Below are 6078 nucleotides of genomic sequence, written 5' to 3'. Positions count from 1 at the left end.
TGTCTGTGTGTGCGTGTGTTGGGATGTCTGTGTCTGTGTGTGCGTGTGTTGGGGTGTCTGTGTCTGTGTGTGCGTGTGTTGGGATGTCTGTGTCTATATGTGCGTGTGTTGGGATGTCTGTGTATCTGTGTATGTGTGCACACGTGTCTGCATATGTATGTGTGGAGGTGTCGTTGTGTCTCTGCATGCATGTGTGTGCACATGCGTGTCAGCGTGTGTGCATGTTGGGGTGTCACATATGTGTCCTGAGTGTGTTTCTGTGGGCCTGAGGGTCCCTGTTGGGCAACTTTGTCTACCTAGAACCAAGCGGCTGTGTCCCCAGCAACACTGCCGCTCCCCTCAGCCCACCCCCCGGGGCCCTGAGCCTTCAGGTAAACTCACCTTAGCCACTGATAGCAGGCTTGCAGGGGCCACGCGGGCTGAGCGCAGACTTGTTGCGGAGTGTGAGGGTGCCGTGATCCTCTGAAGCCGGCAGGCCTGGTGGGGTCCCAGGAAGGAAGATGTTGCCTTCAGATCATGGGATGTTCCTTGAAGCTTTGTGTCCACCTCACCACTGCGCCCCACCCCTGCTCAGCCTCCTCCTGCAGCTCAATAGCACCCCCTCCCCAGGGGTTCCTCCTCCCCATCATTCTTGTCCGCTGAGGTCCCTGGGCCCCCAAGCAGCTCAGGCTAGCCATCTAGGAGGTGCAGGCCCCAGGACTGGACCCAGCTGGGCAGGGCCTGAGGTTCACTCTGAGGCCTGGGGCACCAGCCCCTCGGAGGCACCTAGGACAGAATCGTCCTCAGGGCTAGGCTGTGGGGCACAGCTGTTCCCGGTAGCCCCCCAACACCCCATCTGTCCACACAGGCTCAGCATCTCCTGCCTGCCTAGCTTCGGGCCCCAAGGGCCCCTCCCCATAGGGTCTGAGTGGCCCAAGGCAGGGTGAAGTCTCACTTTGCCTGGAAATCTGTGAGGCTCCAAGGACCCCGAGCCTGCACATCATTCATTCATTCATTCATTCATTCATTCATTCATTCACTCTACCATCAGCTCCTGTGGAGCTCTTGGCTGAGTTCCAGGCCCTAGGGAATCAAGACAGTCCAGGACAGGCCCTGGGGCATCTCCCCTGCTCTCTCAGTCTCCTGGTTCATCACAGAGGCCAGTGCCTTTGTTGGAGTGAACAGCTGTGAGGGGCAGTTCGGGCATGAAAGAAGGAACCAGCCCACTTTGGAGCATCAGGGAGGACTTCCTGGAAGGGGCCATGTCTAAGCTGATGCTCACAGAGCTGAGAGCGAGCTTGGCGGGCTGCCACTGGGGAAGGAGCAACTTTCTGGACAGGAAGTGGGGAGTGCACGTCCTAAAGCAGAGAGGGACGCAGCGGGGAGCTCCTCTCTGAGACAGGGTCCCATGCCAGGCAGTGTGAGAAGTGGGGGAGGCTGCAGGCCATGGTGGTGGGCCCAGAGTGAGTGCCCAGCAGGGACAGCCTGGGGGGCCTGGCAGGGGCTGTCCCAGACAGGTCTGCAGCATGGACCATGGCAGAGTCCCAGGAGGCTCCTCAGTGATGCAGGGTGGGGGCAGGCTGTGGAGGCCACGGGTGGGATGGAGCAGGTGCAGTGGCCCACCAGCCACCCAGACAGCAGGGGGCCCCTCCTGCCCGTGCCGCGCACAGGCTAGGTCTGGGTGAGGGTGGTATGGAGGACAGAACGAGTCAAGCCCAGGTAGTTACGGAGCGTGTTTAGTGCACGGTCGCTTCGTGTTCACCCTGTGACAGCCCGGTCCCCAGGAGAAACAGCCCGGGGGGCTCCCACCCTGCAGGCCCAGGGGAGGGCACCCAGCAGGGAGGCCAGATCAGGAGGGGCTCAGCTCCTACAGGTCCGGGCACCGCCAGCAGAGCCCCCAAGGGACCTGGATGCCCTAGCCCCAAGGGCAGGGGAGCAGCCACCCGACAACAGGGCTGGGGCGCTCCGAGGGGCCTGCAGTGCTGGAGTTGCAGATACAGCACCCCCAGGGATGCTCTGGGGCAGCCTTTTAGGCAGCAGATGTGGCCACCACCCTGTGCCCAGCAAAGGCTGCCAAGCCCACCCGCCCTCAGCAGGAAGGGGGTCAGGACCTGGCCCGAGTGAGAGGGACGAGGAGAGAAGAGAGCAGGCAATGACTGCAACGGACCCAGTAGCCTTCGTCCCACCTGGCCAGCATTGGCCACTCCCCTGCCCTCCCCATACCCCACGACCCCAGGGACAGGCCTGACGTGGATGGAGTCCCCAGAGATGCATATTTACAAGTTTGATCCAGTGGATAGATTTTCCTCTTTGCTAATTGGAACATGTCTGCTGTGGCTGCCTTAATAGGCAGATGAAAGAGGAATCAAAACAAGCAGAATGTACCCAGTTAACATTTCAAGCAAGAATGCTTTCCCCTTTAAGCTAATACTGGACTGAAGACAGAAAGGATGTCAGCTTGAAGCTGACGAGAATGAGTAGCTTTGCAGTGCCCCCCGCCAGGTGGGTCTGGAGCAGAGTGCAGGCTGCAGCCCCTGCCCTCACCCCCTTCGGCCCTGTGCTGGCCACGTGGGCGACCACGGGCACCCTCCTTACACCTGGGATGCATTTGTCCGCAGGTGCCCGCCAGCTCCTCCTTTCAAGCCTCACGGAATTGAAACAAGCTGCGGGAATCGATTCTCCGGCCGAAAGTCTTCTCCAGTAAAGGAGCTTCCCAGGCTCCATTTCACAGGAGCACCGGCTGGGGGAAGACAGGGAGGAGGGCCTTCATTATGCAGTCGTTGTGGAGTCTTGTCAAGCACTGATTCCACCTGCTTGAGAAGCCGACTTTTTTTTTTTTTTTTTTTTTTAAACAGAGTCTTGCTCTTTTGCCCAGGCTGGAGTGTAGTGGTGCAATCTTGGCTCACTGCAACCTCTGCCTCCGAGGTTCAAGCAATTCTCCTGCCTCAGCCTCTGGAGTTGCTGAGATTACAGGAATGTGCCACCATGCTCAGCTAATTTTTTTTGTACTTTTAGTAGAGATAGGGTTTCACCACGTTAGCCAGGATGGTCTCGATCTCCTGACCTCGTGATCTGCCCGTCTTGGCCTCCCAAAGTGCTGGGATTACAGGCGTGAACCACCGCGCCCGGCCCAGAAGTCAACCTTTCTTTGGTCCTGGAAGCAACAGCAGAGCGATGACTTTGGTGGTGGAGACTGGTCTTTGTTCAAATAAATATCACCACCCTGGACACTAGGCCAGGCATAACAGCCCACAAAGCCAGGTGGTGGCCAACCTGCAAGGCCGTGGCCCCGGAGCCGCAGCTTCTCCCAGGGAGGGCGCCTGGCAGCGCCTGCAAGGATGGAGACCCCGGCAGTGCCGTGTCTAGGTCCGTGTCCCGTGCTGAGGGTGCACTGGGTGAAGTGGGAGGCGGGCCCTGGTCTGCGCTGCCCACAGGTATGGTCTCTTGACCACATGCAGCTCTGTTGGCCCCAGCTGACTGTTCCCATCCTCGAGACCTGCGGCAGCCTGAGAAGGGCCTCGGTGGTCACCCTTGTCTGTTCCTCCTGCTAAAACGAAATACCTCAGAGGGGGCAATTTGTAACCGGAATTTCATTGCTAGGTTCTGGAGGCTGGGACACCCAGGACCAATGCCCCACCAGATTCAGTGTCTGGTGAGGGCGGCTGTCTGCTCTCTGCTCCCAGGACAGCGACTTCTTGCTGCATCCTCACCCAGTGGCAGGGACGGGAGGGTGGGGAAGGGCAACCAGGACCCCCAAACCTCTTATGAGGCTGCTGGTCCCATTCACATCCTCTTCATCTCCCAAAGCCCTCCAGTGATGCCATCGCCTTAGGGCTTAAGTTCTAACAAATGAATCTGGGGGTGACACCAACATTCAGACCATAGCAGCAGCTGTGATAGTTACTTTTGTGTCAGCTCGACCAGGCCACAGTCCTCAGCTATTTGGTCAAACACCAGTGTAGACGTTGCTGTGAGCGTGTTTCTTGGATGAGATTAATATTTCAATCAGGAGACACTGGGTAGAGCAGAGTACTGACCATATTATAGCCTCATCCAGGCAGTCCAAGGCCTTAAGAGAAAAAGACAGTGGTCCCCGAGGAAGAGGAAGTCCCGCCTCTGGACAGCAGCCCCTGGAGGAAGAGGAAGTCTCGCCTCCGGGCGGCCTTCAAACATGAGCAGCAGCAGCCAGTATCCCTGGGTCTCCAGCGGTCTGCAGGTGTCAGACGAGCAGCTGCCACAACCACATAAGCCAATTCCTTAAAATAAATCTCTCTTGCACGGTCTCCCTACGTATATATTTACATTTTATATATATACACACTATATACATGTATACTATGTATTCACACTATGTATACACATTATATATACATATACTGTGTATAAAATATATAGGTATGCAATATGCACACACTATATACACTATGTATGCACAGTATATAATCTCTATGTATGTACACTATATATACACTATATACACACTGTATATATCTGTATGCAGACTATATTACACACATATACATACTCTATATTAATGTATACTATATACACACTATGTATACATATGCTATCTCTATAATATATACACACTGTGTGTGTACACATATATACTCTCCATATGCACACTACACATACACTATATATACACACACAGTATAGTCCATATGTGTACACTATACATACACAGTATAGTCCATATGTGTACACTATATATACACACAGTATATATAGTCCATATGTGTGCACTGTATACACACACAGTATAGTCCATATGTGTACACTACATACACACAGTATATATAGTCCACATGTGTATACTATATACACACACAGTATATATAGTCCATATGTGTATACTATATACACACACAGTATATATAGTCCATATGTGTACATTATATACACACACAGTATAGTCCATATGTGTACACTACATACACAGTATATATAGTCCATATGTGTACACTATATACACACACAGGATATATAGTCCATATGTGTACACTACATACACACACAGTATATCTAGTCCATATGTGTACACTACATACACACACACTATAACTCTACATACATACACTATATATACTCTATATGCACACACTGTAGACATACTGTATATATATGCACTATATGCACACACACTATGGATATTCTATATATGTACATGATATATACCCTATAGGTGCACAGCATATACTCTATATGTCCTATGTCCTATATATACATGGTATATACCTTAGATGTCCATGGTATATGCCCTATATGTACATGGTATATACCCTATATGCCCATGGTATATGTCCTGTATGTACACAGGATACACCCTATGTGTACATGGTATGTGCCTACGTGTACACTGCATATATCCTATATGTATACTGTATATACCCTATATGTACACTATAAATATTCTACATGTACATGGTATATACCCTACATATACATGTATATGTCCTACATGTACACTGTATATACTCTACATGTACATGTTATATGCCCTATATGTACATGGTATATGCCCTATATGTACACTGTATATGCCTTATATGTACACTGTATATGCCCTATAGGTACACAGTATATGCCCTATATGTACATGGCATATGCCCTATATGTACATGGTATATACCCTATATGTACACCGTACATACCCTATATGTACACTATTTGTACACACATCCCAATGGTTCTGTTTCCCTGGAGAATCCTGCCTACCCCAGACACCGCTACGCCCCTCCACCCCCTGCCACAGCCTCCCTTGGTGCCCCCAGACCCCTTTTCCACCTGATGTGGTCCACTGGCTGCAGTTTGGCATCCAGAGATCACAAGGCTCCGAGCTGGTGGGAGCCGAGGTGGTAGGGAGCAGGAAGGGGGCTGCCAGATAAAACTTGGGATCCCCAGCTAAGATGAATTCAGATTAGCAATGTATCATTGTTTAGTATATGTCTGTCCCAAATTTTGCATGGAGCACATGTATGCTAAAAATGGATTTGTTACCCTAGAAGAAAACCTAGGCAATACCATTCAGGACATAGGCATAAGCAAGGACTTCATGTCTAAAACACCAAAAGCAATGGCAACAAAAGCCAAAATTGA

The 6078-nt window shown here is 51.7% G+C and overlaps 1 long non-coding RNA gene across 1 annotated transcript in view; it reads right to left on the bottom strand.

Moving 5' to 3' along the window:
- Positions 1-2830: 2830 nt before the first annotated feature.
- LOC105540286 overlaps positions 2831-6078 on the bottom strand; it is an 11373-nt gene continuing 8125 nt past the window's right edge. The window contains exon 2 of the long non-coding RNA XR_001006179.1: positions 2831-4210. This is a non-coding gene — a long non-coding RNA (uncharacterized LOC105540286). The remainder of the gene's footprint in view (positions 4211-6078) is intronic.

Source organism: Mandrillus leucophaeus, unplaced genomic scaffold (assembly GCF_000951045.1).
Source record: "Mandrillus leucophaeus isolate KB7577 unplaced genomic scaffold, Mleu.le_1.0 Scaffold219, whole genome shotgun sequence".
In the NCBI taxonomy this organism is placed as follows: domain Eukaryota; kingdom Metazoa; phylum Chordata; class Mammalia; order Primates; family Cercopithecidae; genus Mandrillus; species Mandrillus leucophaeus.
This window is presented reverse-complemented; position numbering and strand designations above follow the sequence as displayed.